The sequence below is a fragment of the Jatropha curcas genome, chromosome 5, assembly GCF_041381405.1.
Source record: "Jatropha curcas cultivar XTBG-Jc1 chromosome 5, XTBG_Jcur_1.0, whole genome shotgun sequence".
Lineage (NCBI taxonomy): Eukaryota > Viridiplantae > Streptophyta > Magnoliopsida > Malpighiales > Euphorbiaceae > Jatropha > Jatropha curcas.
Window position 1 is genome coordinate 14,374,138 of NC_143155.1, and position 20,010 is coordinate 14,394,147.

The window sequence follows — 20,010 nt, forward strand, 5'->3', positions numbered from 1 at the left end:
CTCCGAGTCTCTCAGATGAACCGGTACAACGAGGAAGATGTTTTGCGAGCATTCCCGCAAACGTTACACAAAGACTATCGGAGGTGGTATGATGGCCTAGATGAGGAGGTTCAGAAGAATTGGATCAAACTGCAGACCGCTTTTCTCAAGCATTTCAAGACTGAGGAGAGTGATGAGTTAAGTCTGCGTGATCTGGAGAGTTTAAGATAGGGGAAGGACGAGAGCTTTTCCGACTACTACAGGAGATAGAGAACTAAGTTGTATAGAGTTCAGACAAGGCCAAAAGACAAAGAGCTGATCAGAATCTTCAGCAGGAGCCTATTGCCCTTCTTTAAGGAAAGGATGTTAACCCAGCCTCTCACTGATTTTGCTTTGGTTCAAAGTGCTGGTTTGAACATTGAAGAGTTATACAAGGAAGAAAAGAAGAAGAATAGAGGGTTTGGCAACTACCGGACTTCTTATGGTGACAGAGGTGCTGGAGGTAGTAATCAGAACCAGTCAGGGAATAGTAATGCCATAGTGGGGGTAGTTAATGAAAGAGCCAGAAGAGAGTTCACCGATTTAGGAAGACCCTTGAGCACAGTGCTAAGGTCATGCATCAAGAACGGAGTACTGTTGAAGCTGCCAGTCGACCCGACTAAACCCGTGCGAGGGAGATATATGGACAGAAATTGTGATTATCATCAGTGCAAAGGGCATTCAACTGATGAATGTTTCAAATTGAGGCACGATATTCAAGATTTGATTGACAGTGGGAAGATTACGAAGCCTTCCGACAAGAGCAAGCCAAGTACCAAGAACAACCTGCTTCCCCAATATCAGTATAATTATCCATCCCGTAAGACTCAATCGGGTGGATCAGTCAACGCGATTGGGAGTGGATTGCCAGAAGAAGTGGTATTGGTGGAAGCGGAATGGGAAGAGCGGAATGGGAAGAGCGGATGTGCGCCATGTTGAACATATGGGATGACTGTAGTAGCGATGAGGAAAGGAAGGTGCCATTAAAGATCGAGATCAAGAAAAGCATCACGGTGCAGGTGGGTGATGTACCAGAGGATGAAGATGAACAGCTCCAGCTTGCCATTCAAAAGAGCTTAGCCGACCAAGAGGAGCAATGGTACTACAGTAGTGAGGAGGAGGTGAATGAAGTAGGTGTTCAGAGCTTGACCCGAAGTGGGCGAGTATACAATCCCGAGAGCAGTATGCAGGCTAAGGGGAAGGAGATTGCAGTTGATGGAATAAAGAAGAAAGTGACGGAGAAAGGCGGAGAGGAGCCGAAAGAGAAAAAGAAAGAGGAAGAGACAGTGAAAGGACAGAAGAAGACTGTTGAGGTTGGAGAAAGCAGTCAAAATAAGGCACTTAGTGGGGTGACCGCCAGCTCGGTATTGAGTCATTATAAAGAACAAGAGCCGATATTTCGATATGGGACTTGCTGATTGCATCCAAGGAGCATAGAGAAGCTTTACTTGAAGCTATGACTTTCGTCAGAGTGCCGGCTCGGATTCAAAGTGTTGATATGATCAACATACTACAGCGAAGAATAGGCGAAGTCACTTTCTTTGACTCAGACCTTCCACCAGAAGGAATAAACCACTGTAAGCCGTTGTACATTTAGATCGTCGTCAATGGATGAGATACCCGGAATGTGATGGTGGATAATGGATCAGCACTGTGTGTATGTCCGCTGAAGATGCTGTCTAAGTTTAAAATCGAAGAGTCAGAGCTTGAGCCATCAAATATGGTGGTCAAAGCTTATGACAACACTATGCGAAATGCAAAGGGGACTTTTAAAGCAAAGATATCCTCAGGAGCCGTGGAAAGCTGGGTAGATGTGGTTGTGCTTGACATCTTAGCCAACTATGCTCTTTTGTTAGGAAGACCTTGGCTCCACCCTTTAGGCGCAGTTCCGTCCACTTTGCACAGAAAAGTAAAAATTCCGTGGGGTATAGATGTGGTTACAGTCAACGCGCAAGAGGATCTGAGTGTAGCAATAGTGGAAGGTTTAGAGCTGGCGATACTGTTATCGGGTTTTTAGGTGGCATTAATCGATGGACCCACCACCAAGAGCAAAAGTGCAGTGAATAGAATGAGTCCTTTCTCAAGGAAGATGATGAAGAAGATGAATTGGCAGTTCGGTAAAGGTTTAGGCCGGGAGCTGCGAGGAAGGTTTGAGCCTCTCTCGTCAGCATTGGGACAGCAAGACAAGTGCGGATTGGGCTACGTTGAAAATAGAAAGAAGGAAAAATATGAGGTTCGGTCTCCAATCAGAGGGTCGAATGTGAATCATATCTTCTTTGTTCCACAAGCTGAAGGAGAATTTCAGAGTAGGGGGAAGACCTACCCCGGCTTGGAGATATTCATGACTGATTACGAGGAGAAGCTAGTCAAGTCGCCCGAACCTTCCTTGGAACAGCTGGTGGATGGTACCGAGTTTATGGCGTGTATGACAAAAGCAAGCACCGAATCTGAGCAGTCAAAGCGGATATCTGAGTTTGAAGACTTTCTGGGGATTGGGGATTGTGAACCCCTCCCCGAACATCAATGGCATATGGATGCATGTGACTAAGGAAGAAATGCACGTGATGTGCGAGTCGCCACCTTGTTTAATTATTTTAGGGTAAACTAGGAAAAAACCATAAGTGACTCCGATTTTAATTAACCTAGTTACTAGATTAATTATCCCAATGTTTAAGGCATGGTCTACGAACCCGAGGTGGATCCCGAGACTATGTCATGCTGATTAACTAACCTAAACAATGAATGCTTTGCAAGGAATATGAAGCAATTAAAAATGTTCATGTGATTTCGATTAATGAAATGTGATTTTTGACTTGCCGCTCGGGGTTAAATCCCAAACGTGCCTACGTACTTCCGTTTGAATGGAAGATCAAAGTCGACGTAGTTCGATAGGCCTTCTTTGAAGGGCTTTGAATGGGTATGCTTAATGCATGAGTGTGTGTATGCTTTGTGCATTTTGTTTAGGCATTTTGCCAAAGATTGATTGTTTTAGGCATTTGATGCCAAAAATGTTGATTTTAATGGCTTTTAGCCAAAAAGAATGATTTAGGCAATTGTTGCCCAAAATTGATGTGATTTAGGCAATTTATTGCCAAAAATTGGTTAGGCGATTTGTCGCCAAAGTGATTAAGGCATTTGTGCCAAAAGTTGGTATTGAAAGGCGTTTAGCCAAAAGATTTAGGCAATTTGTTTGCCAAAAGTGATTATTCGGGCGTTTGTCGCCAAAATGACTGATTTAAGGCTTTTAGCCAAAATGAATTGATTTAGGCAATTTTTGCCAAAAGTTGATGTGATTTAGGCGATTGTCGCCAAAATGATTGTTTGAAGGCTTTTAGCCAAAAGGTTGATTAATTCTAAGGCATTTTGCCAAAGCTTCTGATTTAAGCGATTTGTCGCTAAAAAGTGGTTAATCTAATTTATAGGCAATTTGTTTGCCAAAAATTGATTGAACCGTGGGCAATTTGTTGCCAAAATGTGGTTGATTTAATTATAGGCAATTTGTTGCCAAAACGTGATTGATTAAGGCTTTTTAGCCACAATTATTGATTAATTGGACTTAAGCCAGGCTGTTCGAAATAAAGGCAATTAACCGTAGTTATTGATTAACTAGGTCCTTTTAGTCGATATTGTCGGATTTAAGTTTAATACCACGATTATTGATTAACCGGGCATTAAAGCTTAATCATATTTAATTGAGGCAGTTTATTTGCCTAATTGTGATGTGAATGCATTTATGCAGTTGTAGAGTTATTAGGAGTAGAAAAGAAGCATGCATGAAGTGCTAAAATTAAATAGGCAGAGTTTAGTTCATGTACCTGATTTAATCGACGGCCACTTCTTAACTCCAGGTTAAGCTCCTCGTTAAGGGAATTTTAATTAATTTTAATTTAATTTAAGTGACCAATTATCACAATAAGAAAGCAATAAAAACTAAATTAAAAATGCAGAAAAAGCAGTAAAAGAATCGCAAGGAGCGTAGGGGAGAAGGAGCGTCCGTCAACACAGACTGAGTGTGGAAAACAGAAGGCCCGGGGCTGCTTTTATAGGGCAAATTGGACTGTTTCGGCGGCCGAGCTCGGCTGCTGGGCCGCCGGATCTTAGCGGATGGGCCGCTGGGGCTCGGCGGCTGGGCCGCTGGCTGTCGGCGGCCAGAGCCGCCGTGCCTGGTGGTTTTGCTATTTCTCGCTCCAGAGGCTTTTACGGGAGCTCCGGACCTCCGAAAAAAATTCCGGGACCAGTTCCACGATCCTCACAACGTCCCGGACGTTTCAAGTACCATATTGGCATACTTTCGATGAACTTCCAAAATGGCCTTTGGTCCGGTCGGACTGTTTGCAGTCCGAGAAAATTGGCTCTTCGAGCCTCAAAATAATGGGTATTCACAGGCGACTGCAGCCGCTGTCGCCGGCGGCGGCGGCCACCACCGCTGCAGCCGGGAAAACTGGCTTTTGGAGCCTCAAAATTTGAGTATTCACAGGGATGAAGCTTCCAAGCTGGTGCAAGAGCAGAAGGCCAAGGCGCGGATCCTCCAGTCGGTCCTAGCCACGGAAGACGTTGAAGAGGCAGAGAGGAAGGTGTCGAAGATGAAGCTAGCCGAAGAAAAGATAGAAGCCACCCCGGAGGAAGGAGAAGAAGTTGCAGATGCTAATGAAGTAATCTAGGCAGTAAAAGACACTTGTAATGAATGTATTGAACAGGCAATTAATCCTGTATTTTGTTTTTCTGATGCTTGTTTTGAGAACAATATGGATGGTTTTCCTCTTTTATTTCAATCAATGGAAGTGAACTTTGACTACTTGTTTTCTTGTTTTCCTGATTGTCACGTTCATGGCATTGATTATACCACTCGCATATTTGACATAAATGCATTGCATTATTTTGCATTTAGTTTAAGCACCACTGAAGATCCTAAAATAATCGAAATCGGATCAGACTTTAAACCTGAACTAAGACAGGATCTTCAAGAATGCATCAAAAGAAACTCAGAGGTATTTGCCTGGAGTTACGCGGACATGCCAGGGATCGACAGATCAATAGCAGAGCACTTCATTCCCACTGATCCGAGTGTTAAGCCAGTAAAGCAGAAAAGGAGAAGGGTCAGACTAGAATGGCAAGACAAGATCAAAGCTGAAGTCCAGAAGCAGTTGGATGCAGGATTCTTAGAAATAGTTCACTATCCGGAATGGTTGGCGAATATAGTCCCGGTATTGAAGAAAGACGGGAGGATAAGGGTCTGTGTTGATTATAGGGACTTGAATAAAGCCTCACCTAAAGATGACTTTCCACTTCTGCACATAGATGTTTTGATCGACAGTGCTGCTGGAATGGGATGTTATTCTATCATGGACGGATTCTCCGGATACAACCAAATACTAATGGCTCTAGTGGACAAGCACAAGACGGCCTTCACCACGGATTTCGAAACATTTTGCTATAGGGTAATGCCATTTGGATTGAAGAACGCCGGGGCAACATACCAGAGAATGGCTACAACGTTGTTTCATGATATGATCCATAAAGGGTTAGAAGTGTATGTGGACGACATGGTGATCATGACAAAAACACAGGAAGAACATGCAGAGATGTTAGAAAAGTTCTTCGCACGGGTCAAGCAGTATAACTTGAGACTCAATCCCAAGAAGTGCGTATTCGGAGTAACAAAGGGGAAGTTGTTAGGTTTTGTTGTAGGACCTAACGGGATTGAGGTTGACCCCGATAAAATAAAAGCCATTCAGGATATGGAACCGCCAAGGACAGAACGGCAGGTGAGAAGCTTCTTGGGTAAAATTCAATATATCAGCAGGTTCATTTTGAGGTTATCCATCACCTGTGCTCCAATTTTTAAGCTACTGAAGAAGAATCAGCTAGTCAAGTGGAACGAGGACTGCTAGAAGGCCTTTGACCACATAAAGAAATACTTGATGAATCCACCGGTGCTCAGTTCACCAAGATCAGGAGAACCTCTGATCTTGTATCTGTCTGTAGAAGATGCAGGAGTTGGAGCAATGTTGGTACAGTCGGACGTCGCTGGAGTAGAGAAGGCCATTTACTACATCAGTAAGAAACTACTGCCTATCGAGGAGAAGTACAATCTGATTGAGAAAACGTGCATGGCAGTAGTGTGGTCGATAAAGAAGTTGAGGCCGTACTTTGATTCTTTTAAGGTCACTTTTGTCTCCAAGATTGATCCTCTGAAGTATTTGCAGAGAACGCCTACCCTAGAGGGACGGTTGTCTAAATGGTTGATTCAGATGTCTAGCGTGGACGCGGAATTTGTAATGAAGAAAACGGTCAAAGGCCGGGCTGTAGCAGAATTCCTGGCAGAAAATCCAATTACAAGTGATGAACCTTGGGAATTGGAGTTTCCAGATGAGCACTTATTATGTATCGAGACAGGGGCTTGGAAATTGTATTTTGATGGATCAGCCAATAGAAATGGGGCCGGAGCTGGTATTGTAATTGAAGCACCTAATGGCGAAGTTACCAAGATGTGCAAGAGACTGTTGTTCCCGGTCACTAACAACATAGCGGAATATGAAGCATGCATCATGGGAATGGAGGCTCTTCTCGCGTATGGCGCTAAGGAGGTCGAGGTAATAGGAGATTCGTTATTGGTTATTGAGCACGCCAATGAGAGATGGAAGGTAGAAGAAGAAAGATTGAAGCCCTATGTTGAGTACTTGTTGAAGAAAGCAGCACTATTCGACAAAATCACTTTCACTCATGACAGCGTTTTTTTCGCAAGTGTACGAAATCGCAACAAGTAGTATAGAGTAAGAAAGTATCGTATCCATAGGGATTGTTTATCAATTACCAAAATTATGTTAACCTATTATTATTTAGACGATGATAAAAGGAATTCGCTGTAAAGTAAATAAAATTCAAAGTAAAAGAGATAAAACACAAAATTTAGGTGAAAAGAAATCAGGGGATTAAGCTACTAGGGAATTTGATTTCATTTAATTCTATCCAGCTTATTCTATTAGTTCATTAATCAAGTTTAATTGTTCAAGTAGGAGAAAACAACCCTAAGGTTACTAACAAGCTCTCCCGATTTATTGTTAGCTATTCTAATCCAATTTAATCACCTATCTTAATAGTGAAATTAAACATGAATCAGATCATTAGGTTTTATGGTTGTTTTATGAATTCACAACTTAATACTTTATTAACTTATGAAAGCCCCCCCTTGAGTCAAACCATATAGTTTCCACATCAAGTTATTATTCTCAAGTAAATTATTACCTTATTCATATCAATAACCCTTCTCCCGAATGATGTTATTGAAATAATTCAATCCAGGGGAATTTTTCTGCCTGGAAGCCTTAAGCACAATAATAAGTTATAACAAGAACAAAGAAAAATAAATCTAATATTATAAGCTGGAATCGAATTAAATTACATCAAATCCCTAGTATAAAAGTTTAGCTAGACATAGTAATTAAATTAAACTCAATCACACTTGAATCATTCATCATATTTAAAGACAATAATAAAGAAAGAAACAAGATGAAGAGTTTAGAATAAAAACTGTATCACAACTATGTTGATGGCTTCCTTGAATCTTAGCACAATTATTTGAAGCTTGAAATCTTTGAGAAGAGAGAACTTTGTAAAGAAGTGTCCAAAGAAAATGATCTCCCTTGCTATGAGAAGTTCCTTTCTTTATATAGAGGTCCTGAAGGCAAGTCTGACTCCTTTTAGGAAATAGAATCCTTATTTAGTACAAAAAATCCTTTATAGGAGATCATAACTGTTTAGGCTCTTGATTTCTTCTTGATTAGGACTCCTTTTTCTTCAAGAATAGGTCCAGGTCTTGTTTAGTGTGTTTAGGAAACTCCTTGAAGTCGGCCCATGTGAGAAAGGCTTGATGTGCGTTTTAAATTCATACTGGTTCCGCCTGGACAGCACGGGCGTGCTTCATGGCACGGGCTGGGCGTGCTGTAGTCTGGAAGTCTGGCTATTGAAGCACTGCGGCATCTCATGTGAGACGCGCGCTCGCGTAGTGTAGATTCGCGCTTGCGAGTGTTGGTCGCGCTCGCGCATGTGAGGCTCGCACTCGCGAGTTGCACGGCCTAACTCTCTGCCTCTCGTTTGCGCGATTCGCCCGTGCTTCGGGGCGCGCTTTAGGCGTGCTGGCTTCTCTCCTCATGGTTCACTTGGCTTCTAGCACGGGCGTGCCTTCCAGCACGGGCTGGGCGTGCTAGAAGCTGAGTGCCTTGCATTCTAAAGTTCTTTTTTGCGCCAAATTTCTGCAATTTTTCTTAGATCAAGCGGATTAAAGAACAAGGAAGCTTTTAAACACAATTATACTAAAAGTGATTTAAAATTAAATTAAAGAAGTAAAAACTTACTAAAATTCTAATAAAAACTATATTAAAAACACTATAAAATTTATACTTATCAAAATTCCCCAAACTTAAACCATTGCTTGTCCTCAAGCAACAAAACTAAAAGAAAAATAATTTGACGACACTTAGTTTAACATGGTTGGAGATGATTTTAATAATCTTTCAAGATATCATGATTAGTAAACAAGTGAATAAACTCAATCGTTCTCCATGCTAATCATACTTAAGCTTGATTTTTATTTTTGAATAAAACACATTCATTGAGTAAAATACAAGTTTAAAGAGATTGTCAACACTAATATTTATTCAATTTATGATAAATAGGACATGAATTATCTAAGGAATCTTCAACCTTTAAAAAAATAAGACAATTGATAGTGCAACAGTGGCATTCCCATATGCAAAATTAGTTATTCTTTCTCCACGATTTAAATGCATACGATTAAAAGATCAAAAGGTCTTTATTTTGGGTTGTAATGGGGCTTTCTTGGTGCAAATTTTTGCTTAATCAAAAGAAAGGATAAAAGGGTAGTCAAAGAGTACAAAAGACTGTATAATTTTCAAGATTCTATTTTAATCACACTTTTACTAGTTCTAGGGAGTGTCTGTTTTGAAGCTTTCTTACTAGCTAGAGGCATCTTGTGCAAGGTCTTTTCTTAATATTTTGGTACTTTTCTTCCTTGCTTTTCCATTCTTCTTTCATTCTTTTGATTGCTTTTTACGTGCCCCTTTCTTGATTCTTTCTTCTTTTCTTTATTTGCTAGTATTGATTGATGAATTCTCCCTCTTTGTTGCTATATTCTAATTAAAAATCGAATCTTTTAATCATACAATCCTTTGTACTTAGGGTAGGAGATTTGAATTTGGCTTTAATGGCTAGGTTTATTGATGGTGAAGAAGAAAATTGTACGGTTTAAGGCTTCAAAGTGGGTTTCAAAGGTCATATATTTTTATTTAGGTGGTCTAGGCTATATAAGGGTCAACAAAAATTGCCTAAATCATCTCTTTCAAGATGTAAACATTTAAATTTCTCGCCTCAAAGGAAGTTCTAATTTATGTTCTAGGAATGCCAAGGTTTAAAATACTTTAGAGTAAAACACACCTTTATATCATAACTTTCATAAAAATCAGTGTTTTAAAAGTCTAAAAACAAATAGTTTAGATCAATGAACATGATTGAGTCAAAAATTCAAATTCAAAACTTAAATATGCTAGAATTTAGAATCGACTATATTTAACACTCATTACTAGACATGAGAACTTTCAAGTTTACTTGTAATCATTCCAAAAATGTTAAACAAAAACAAAAATTTTTGCCAAATTTTTGCCAAAATTCCCTTCCCCCAATTCAATCAATCACATTGTCCCCAATGTGCATAAATTCCCTAAACTTATTGCATTACTAGAAGGAAAGCAGTAAGAGAGAAGAAGAAATCTTACCAACATTGTATTGAACAATACAATAGAACGGGTGTGGGAAGAGTCTTAGCTAAAAGAGCAACTAAACATTAAGAACAAAACAAACTACTAAAAAGTTATAAAAATTCAAATAACAAATAAACTAAAGTGAAAGCAACCAAGACAATGTATTAGAACAAATAAACAAAAATAAAACAAAGAAAAGTGAGAAATCCGTCAATTCTCTAGTGGTGGAGGTGGCTGCAGAAGCTGGAGGATGGTCTGGAGTTGGCCTTGCATGGTGTCCATCCGAGAGTCAAGACTGTCGTTCATAATTTCGATGGACTGGAAACGGTCTGCGATCATCGTTTCCATACATTTAAGGCGCGTGTCAAAGAGGTCCAGCCGAGACATCATTCTTGCAAGGACTTCATCATTCGACATGTTGGCTGTGCCTTGGAACGATGGACCGACACCGGAAGTACCTCACCAAAAGAAGAAGGAAAAGGAGGAGGATTATCCTCTTCCATGTTAGCTCCACCGGCTGCCTCTGCTCCTGCATCATCAGGATTAGCCTCTGGGGCGCCTACTACTTGATATGTATCCCCGACTTTTTCAATCAGTTTCATATGTATCATAACATCTAGGTCCAGTCTAGTACTACGCCCTCCTCCTATACTATCATAAATTGGCCTAGCCGGGTTCCAAACCTGTAAGTATCTAGCAATCCGAGTTACAAAACATCCCACCATTATGGCCCCCTTGTCGGCTCCAGCTACCTTTCTAAATTTTTGGCAAAGCCAATAACCAACATTCAATAAAACCCCATTCTCAGTAGCCCACAGAAAATATAATTCGTTCAAACTTAGCACCCCATCGCTTTCACTCCTTCCAAAAATGGAATTAGATAAGAATTTGTGAATGTAGCGCAAGGAAGGTTTTTTTAATTTGGATGCTTTAGAATATCTAGGATTGTAATTCACTTCACCTATCAAATTTTGCCAAGTATTACGCGCACCAAAATCACTAGATATTTGTATCTGGCTATTGTCTGTAGGAAACCCAAAAATGTGGCTAATTTCGTTCAAAGTCTTGACTAAGAAGCCTAAAGTTAACCCTGCTTGGTGGTGAATTGGGCAATAATGGAATAAAAGCGCGATAGGAACTCAGAAATTCTAGAGTTAGAGGGGCATAGACTAAGTCCTTCATATCAATAAATTCCCCCCATCCTATTCTCTTAAGAGGGTCTAACACAATATCCCTAAGACCCACTTGCGCTAAGGCAGCCTCATCAATAAATCTATTCGGTAGAATAGGCCGAAGAGATAATTTTGTGTACCTTTCTTGTTGATCGGATGAGGCGAACTCGAATGGAAATGCAGGAGGTGAAGGAGGTTGAGGAGCCGTGGAAGATCGCGTAGTTGCGCGGTTTCGAGCAGCAATGGAGGATGCGGGTCTGCTACGTTTGTATCTAGGAGGCATTGTTGGAGTTGATTATGTGAAAATTTTGGGTGGAAAGTGTTTGATTTGAGAGAAAAGGGAGAAGAAAAGGGAAAGTTTGGGAGAAAAGAGGTGACGGCCAGGGCGTGCGGGGTGGAAAAGAGAGAGTTTGAAAGCGTGCTCTTTAAAGAGGGGCGCTAATTAATAAGTTGGTCTGATCGTGGCACGGCCGTGCTGATGAGCACGGCCTGGGCGTGCTCTCCTCTGACCTGCAAAACAACAAAAGTGGCGTACCTGGCACGGGCGTGCTACATAGCACGGCTTGGGCGTGCTCTTCTCTGCCTCTCGAGTTCTTTTCGCGCTCGCGCATGTGAAAGTCGCGCTCGCGTATTTTGCTGGCAAACGTTCTACCTCTCAAAAGTGCTTTCTCGCGCCCGCGCATATGAATATCGCGCTCGCGTCTTCTCGCGTCTTCTGGTCCAATGGCTTCTGACACTCAGATCTGCTTGTCGCGCCCGCGTATATGAATGTCGCGCTCGCGACCTTAGCTCACGCCCGTGTATATGAAAGGTGCGCTCGCGAGTTCAGCTCGCGCCCGCGTATATGAATGTCGCGCTCGTGAGTTTTTCTTGCAACTCTTCTGACTTTCTTTTCTAATTGTCGCGCTCGCGATTTGGGCGTTTTCCAGTAACACGGGCGTGCCACTTAGCACGTCTAGGGCGTGCTCTCCTCTAACCTTCAAGTGTGTTAATCTCTTTTCTATGGCACGGGCGTGCTGATGGGCACGCCTAGGGCGTGCTCGGTTCTGGATTTCCACTTTTTCCTACAAAAACTCTTAACAAAAGAACGCTTATGGAGAAAATTTGGGATTTTGACAAATAAAATAGGGAATAAAAATAAATAAATGGACGAAAATTTAATAAAAATAGATGGGTTGTCTCCCATGAGCACTTTTGTTTAACGTCGTTAAGTTCGACGCACTTATCTGAATTTAGGCTAAGCAAGACCAATTGTAGTCTTGATGGGTTCAAAGGTTTCATTATAATAGCTTCTCAAACGTTGAGCATTTACCTTGAAACTTCGATTCGACTTACCATCCACTATTTCAATTGCGCCATGAGGAAAAATTTCCTTGATTGTGAATGGTCCAGACCATCTAGAGCGCAACTTACCAGGAAATAACCGAAGTCTAGAGTTATAGAGCAACACTTGCTGGCCTACCTTTAGATCCCTCATGATAATGCGCTTATCGTGCCATTGTTTAGTGCGATCTTTATATATTTTAGCACTTTCATAAGCATGGAGGCGCAATTCATCCATCATGTTTAGCTGTAACAAGCGTTTTTGTCCCACTTCCTTGGCATTAAAGTTGAGAAATTGAATGGCCCAAAATGCCTTATGTTCTAACTCTACAGGAAGATGACAAGCCTTACCATACACCATGCGATATGGAGACATACCTATAGGCGTTTTGAATGCCGTTCTGTAGGCCCATAGAGCGTCGTCTAGCTTTTTGGACCAATCCTTTCTTGATTGTCCAACAGTGGTTTCGAGGATCTTTTTGATTTCTTTGTTAGTGACCTCTACTTGTCCACTGGTTTGAGGATGATATGGAGTACCTACACGATGAGTGACACCATATTTTGCAAGAAGGGAGTCTAAATATCGATTACAAAAATGCTTACCTCCGTCCGTGATTATCGCCCTGGGAGTACCATGCCTTGTAAAAATGTTTTTCTTGATGAAGCTCATCACACTTTTGGCATCGTTATTTGGAAGAGCAACAGCTTCTGCCCACTTTGACACATAATCCACCGCCACTAGAATGTATTGATTTGAATAAGATGGTGGAAAAGGTCCCATAAAGTCTAGACCCCATACATCGAAGATTTCGACTTCAAGGATGCTGTTCAGGGGCATTTCATGTCTCTTCGAAATGTTACCTAACCTTTGACAACGATCACAAAGACGAACATAATTATAAGCATCTTTAAAAAGATTAGGCCAATACAAACCACTTTCTAGTATACGCGCAGCTGTCTTGTTTGCTCCAAAGTGGCCTCCACATTCCATTGAATGGCAGAATTTAAGGACACTTTCTATTTCAGTTTCCGGTATACATCTCCTGAAGAGCTGATCACTACAATACTTGAACAAAAATGGCTCCTCCCAATAGTAAAATTTGATATCATGAAAAAATTTTTTTCTTTGTTGGTAAGAAAAATTGGGAGGAGGAATTTTGCAAACAAGATAATTAACTATGTCAACGTACCAGGGGGTTTGAGCATTTGCTACTAGAAGAAGTTGCTCATGAGGAAAGCTTTCATTGATTTGTAGCTCGCTTGTATCTTCCTCCCCCAATTCAAGTCTGGAAAGATGGTCAGCAACGAGGTTCTCGGTCCCCTTTTTGTCGCGAATTTCTAGGTCAAACTCTTGCAATAGAAGTACCCAACGAATGAGTCTCGGCTTTGCATCTTTCTTCTCCAGCAAGTATTTAATAGCGGAATGATTTGTGTAGACTATTGTTTTAGCTCCAATTAGATATGCCCTGAATTTGTCAAAAGCAAAAACAATAGCTAGCAGTTCCTTTCCGTAGTTGCATAATTTAATTGTGCATCATTCAATGTGCGACTTGCATAATAGATAACATGCAACTTCCTGTCTTTTCTTTGTCCAAGAACAGCTCCTACAGCATGATCACTAGCATCACACATGAGTTCAAAGGGTAAAGTCCAATCTGGTGTGGTGATGATCGGGGCTGAGATTAACTCCTTCTTTAACCTGTTAAAAGCATCTAAACAATCTTTGTTAAATTCAAAAGGAACATCTTTAACTAGTAGATTGCAAAGAGGTTTAGTGATTTTTGAGAAATCCCTTATGAATCTCCTGTAAAATCCTGCATGCCCAAGAAAACTTCTTATGCCCTTCACTGTGTTAGGGGGGGTAGTTTTTCAATTACCTCAATTTTTGCCTTGTCTACTTCAATCCCCTTTTGAGAGATTTTATGCCCTAGGACAATACCTTCACTAACCATGAAGTGACATTTTTCCCAATTTAACACAAGGTTAGTATCTTCGCATCGTTGCATCACTAAAGATAAATTATGAAGGCATGCATCGAAGGAAGAACCAAATACAGAAAAATCATCCATGAATATTTCAATAAATTTTTCCACCATATCAGAAAAGATGGACATCATGCACCTTTGAAAGGTTGCAGGGGCATTGCATAGCCCAAAAGGCATTCTCCTATAGGCAAAAGTGCCATAAGGACAAGTGAATGTAGTTTTCTCTTGGTCTTCAGGGGCTATAGGTATTTGGAAGTACCCTGAATAGCCATCTAAGAAACAATAAAAAGGATATCCTGCGAGTCTTTCAAGCATTTGATCAATAAAGGGAAGGGGAAAGTGATCTTTGCGTGTTGCTTTATTTAATTTTCTATAATCTATACACACACGCCAACCTGTGATTGTTCTTGTGGGGATTAATTCATTGTTTTCATTAGAAATAACAGTCATACCTCCCTTCTTTGGAATAACTTGGACAGGACTCACCCAATTACTGTCTGAAATTGGATAAATGATGCCGGCATCTAAGAGTTTAATAATTTCAGCCTTGACTACCTCTTTCATGTTCGGGTTCAATCGCCTTTGATGTTCGATTGAAGGTTTGTAGTCTTCTTCCATCAAGATTTTATGCATACACACACTTGGGCTTATTCCTTGTAAATCCGAAATAGACCACCCTAATGCTTTCTTGTGCCTACGTAGAACCTGCAACAACCTTTCCTCTTGATCAAGCGTTAAGTGAGAAGAAATAATAACAGGAAAAGAGTGGTCCTCACCTAAGAATGCATGTTTTAAATGAGGTGGAAGTTGTTTCAATTCATGCTTAGGTGATTCCTTTTTTTTTCATTCAAGATGCTTGATTCATTAACATTATTTTCAACATGCAAAGTGGTCTCCACACATTCATCTACTACGTCAATTCTAAAACAGTCTCCATGATCCATAGGGAGTTTACAAGATTTAAGTACATCAAACACAATCTCTTCCTATCCAACTCTTAGAGTCAACTTACCCTCATAAACGTCAATTAATGCTCTTGCAGTTGCAAGAAAGGGTCTTCCAAGGATTAGAGATCCTTCCCTGTCTTCATCAATATCAAGAATGACAAAATCAACAGGAAAGATGAATGTACCTACCTTTACAAGCACGTCTTATACAATCCCTCTAGGATATTTAATTGAACGATCTGCTAATTGCAAAGACATCCTTGTTGGTTTGAGCTCTCCCATACCTAGCATCTTAAAAACTTCATAGGACATAAGATTAATGCTAGCACCCAAATCTGCCAAAGCCTTTTCAAAGTCAAGATTACCAATGTTACAAGGGATAGAAAAACTTCCTGGATCTTTTAACTTTGGAGGCAGTTTGTTTTGGATAATTGCACTGCACTCCTCGGTTAACATTACCGTTCCTTGATCATCAATTTTTCGTTTCTTGCTCAGGATATCTTTTAAGAATTTAGCATAACTAGGCATTTGAGCAAGAGCTTCAGCAAAAGGAATATTGATTTGGAGCTTCTTAAACACATCCAGAAACTTGAGGAAGCTCTTGTCATCTTGTGCTTTCTTTAATCTTTGTGGAAAGGGGACAGGGGGAACATAAGGTTTTACCTTTTCTTTCTCCTCTAAGTCAATGATAGGCACCCTTGGTTGTTCTTTTACTTCCTTTTCTTTCTTTGGTGGTTCATCTAATTGTTTGCAACTTCTCAAAGTGATAGCCTGCACTTGTTCTTTTGGATTCTTTTCAGTATTGCTAGGTAACGTACCTTGAGGTCGAGATGCCATCATGTTTGCAAATTGCCCCAATTGGATCTCCAAATTCCTGATTGCAGCTTGCTGGATTTTATGGTTTTCTCTAGTTTCATTCATGAATTCCATGTGTGATTTAGAAAGAGCAGTGAGGAGGTCATCATGGGATTTCTTTTCTGGAGGGTGGAAACCTGGTGGTGCATTCAAGGCATTGTTAGGATTACCATAGGATAGATTAGGATGATTCCTTAACCTGTTATCATATGAATTTGAATAAGGGTAATTCTTTCTTCCTTGATTCATCACATAGTTCACTTGCTCCAAAGTTTGTGGATTTAAAGAGTCCATGATGCATTCCCCAATTCCATGTTGTCCATTGCACCTATCACAAATTTGCATAACAGCATTCACAGGGTTAGTAGTTAACATGTCCAATTTCCTTACCATGTTATCTACCTTGGCATTAAGTGCTGTAATGGCGTCTATTTCATAGACTCCTGCAGTTCTTCTTCTTTCGGTATTATTTTGGCAGTGGCTGTTGCTTGCCATCTCCTTTATCAACTCATATGCTTCATCAATACCTTTCTTTTCAAAAGATCCACCTGCAGCTGCATCTAAAGTGATTTTAATATTAGGAGATAGAGCATTATAGAAAGTTTGTACCTGTAACCACTTGGGCAAACTGTGATGCGGACACTTTCTTAGCAAGTCCTTGAATCTTTCCCAAGCTTCATACAAGCTCTCTTGATCATGATGAGCAAATGTCATTATCTCATTGCGCAACTTGGTGGTTTTTGAGGATGGAAAGAATTTAGCTAGAAATTTTTGAGCTAATTCATCCCATGTGGTAAAACTTCCAGCGGGACATGATTGTAACCATGCTCTAGCTTTATCCCTAAGAGTGAATGGAAAAAGTCTTAATTTGATTGCATCTTCAGAAACACCATTTTGTTTGAATGTGTCACAAATTTCCAAAAAATTGGTGATGTGAGCATTAGGATCTTCACTAGGCAAACCTCCATATTGGATCGAGGTAGAGAGCATTTGGATAATTGCAGGTTTAATCTCAAAGTTATTAGCTTCTACCCTAGGTCTCGTAATACTTGAGGTTGTCCCATTCAGATTAGGTGTTGTGTAATCCCTTAAGGTACGGATCGGATGTTGAAGTGGTGGTCCAACTACGTTTTCGTTTCTGTTTTCGTTTTCGTTGGCCATGTCTGCTTGTTGATCGAGTTTTATTTCTCTTGCTTTTCTTGCAGCGTTGTGCCTACGAAAGGTTCTTTCAATTTCTGGGTCAAAGACTAAAGGTTCAGTTGTCCTTGATCTTCTTTGCATAAAACACCTGGAACAGCACTTAAAAGAAAATTAAATAAAAACGAAAGAGTGTCTAAATTAGTAACAGGGTAATTCGTATTGATATTGATACGCCAATCCCTGGCAACGGCGCCAAAAACTTGACAGCGTTTTTTTCGCAAGTGTACGAAATCGCAACAAGTAGTATAGAGTAAGAAAGTATCGTATCCACAGGGATTGTTTATCAATTACCAAAATTATGTTAACCTATTATTATTTAGACGATGATAAAAGGAATTCGCTGTAAAGTAAATAAAATTCAAAGTAAAAGAGATCAAACACAAAATTTAGGTGAAAAGAAATCAGGGGATTAAGCTACTAGGGAATTTGATTTCATTTAATTCTATCCAGCTTATTCTATTAGTTCATTAATCAAGTTTAATTGTTCAAGTAGGAGAAAACAACCCTAAGGTTACTAACAAGCTCTCCCGATTTATTGTTAGCTATTCTAATCCAATTTAATCACCTATCTTAATAGTGAAATTAAACATGAATCAGATCATTAGGTTTTATGGTTGTTTTATGAATTCACAACTTAATACTTTATTAACTTATGAAAGCCCCCCCTTGAGTCAAACCATATAGTTTCTACATCAAGTTATTATTCTCAAGTAAATTATTACCTTATTCATATCAATAACCCTTCTCCCGAATGATGTTATTGAAATAATTCAATCCAGGGGAATTTTTCTGCCTGGAAGCCTTAAGCACAATAATAAGTTATAACAAGAACAAAGAAAAATAAATCTAATATTATAAGCTGGAATCGAATTAAATTACATCAAATCCCTAGTATAAAAGTTTAGCTAGACATAGTAATTAAATTAAACTCAATCACACTTGAATCATTCATCATATTTAAAGACAATAATAAAGAAAGAAACAAGATGAAGAGTTTAGAATAAAAACTGTATCACAACTATGTTTATGGCTTCCTTGAATCTTAGCACAATTATTTGAAGCTTGAAATCTTTGAGAAGAGAGAACTTTGTAAAGAAGTGTCCAAAGAAAACGATCTCCCTTGCTATGAGAAGTTCCTTTCTTTATATAGAGGTCCTGAAGGCAAGTCTGACTCCTTTTAGGAAATAGAATCCTTATTTAGTACAAAAAATCCTTTATAGGAGATCATAACTGTTTAGGCTCTTGATTTCTTCTTGATTAGGATTCCTTTTTCTTCAAGAATAGGTCCAGGTCTTGTTTAGTGTGTTTAGGAAACTCCTTGAAGTCGGCCCATGTGAGAAAGGCTTGATGTGCGTTTTAAATTCATACTGGTTCCGCCTGGACAGCACGGGCGTGATTCATGGCACGGGCTGGGCGTGCTATAGTCTGGAAGTCTGGCTATTGAAGCACTGCAGCATCTCATGTGAGACTCGCGCTCGCGTAGTGTAGATTCGCACTTGCGAGTGTTGGTCGCGCTCGCGCATGTGAGGCTCGCGCTCGCGAGTTGCGCGGCCTAACTCTCTGCCTCTTGTTTGCGCGATTCGCGCGTGCTTCGGGGCGCGCTTTAGGCGTGCTGGCTTCTCTCCTCATGGTTCACTTGGCTTCTAGCACGGGCGTGCCTTCCAGCATGGGCTAGGCGTGCTAGAAGCTGAGTGCCTTGCATTCTAAAGTTCTTTTCTGCGCCAAATTTCTGCAATTTTTCTTAGATCAAGCGAATTAAAGAACAAGGAAGCTTTTAAACACAATTATACTAAAAGTGATTTAAAATTAAATTAAAGAAGTAAAAACTTACTAAAATTCTAATAAAAACTATATTAAAAACACTATAAAATTTATACTTATCAACTCACATAGGAAGAACCTATAACAGAATTCCAGATGCCTTGGCAAACTTAGCGTCGGCTTGGCAGGATTTGAGTAAAGTTCCGAAAAAGCCATTTATCATTACCGCAGCCAATATCCCGTGCTATAAGGAACACTTTGTGAACCAGGTAGAGTCAAAGGAAGAACCATGGTTCACGGATATTCTGAGGTACATGAAAGACGGTACTTTTTCTAATGATGCTACAAAAGAAGACTGTGCAGTTCTCAGAAAAATGGCTCTGAATTATGTTCTAGCCGATGGTGAACTTTACAGGAGAGCTTGGGATGGGATGTTGCTGAGATGTGTGAGCAAGAAAGAAGGAGAAGACATAATGAGGAAGGTGCATGAAGGAGTCTGTTGTACTCACCTAAGCGGCATGAGCCTAGCAAGAAAAATCATAAGGCAGGGTTATTTCTGGATGCAGATGGAAGGTGACTGTGTTCAGTATGTGCGTCATTGCAAAGCTTGCCAATACCATGACAATAAAAGCCACTTACCTGCTGTTGAACTCCATCCGACAACTCCTTCTTGGCCTTTTTCTGCATGGGGTATAGACATCATCGGCAAAATCTCACCAGCAGCATCGAATGGCCATCAGTATATATTGGTTGCAGTTGACTACTTCTCTAGATGGATTGAGGCTCAATCTTACAAAACCTTAACCGCCAAACATGTGGCTAGATTCATTGAACAGAACATTTTCTGTCGCTATGGTGTTCCCCATCACATAGTTACAGATAATGGTTCTCATTTTCAAGCAGATGTTGGTCAATTGCTTTATAGATATAAGGTTGAGCATCACCATTCTTCTCCTTATCGCCCTCAGGCTAA

At 40.2% G+C, this 20,010-nt stretch overlaps 1 non-coding gene across 1 annotated transcript; it reads left to right on the forward strand.

The window, feature by feature from the left end:
* Positions 1–16,702: 16,702 nt before the first annotated feature.
* LOC149496253 (small nucleolar RNA R71) lies at positions 16,703–16,808 on the forward strand. Its single transcript, XR_016321055.1, has one exon. It is a non-coding gene; the product is annotated as a small nucleolar RNA R71 (small nucleolar RNA).
* The last annotated feature ends 3,202 nt before the right edge of the window (positions 16,809–20,010 follow it).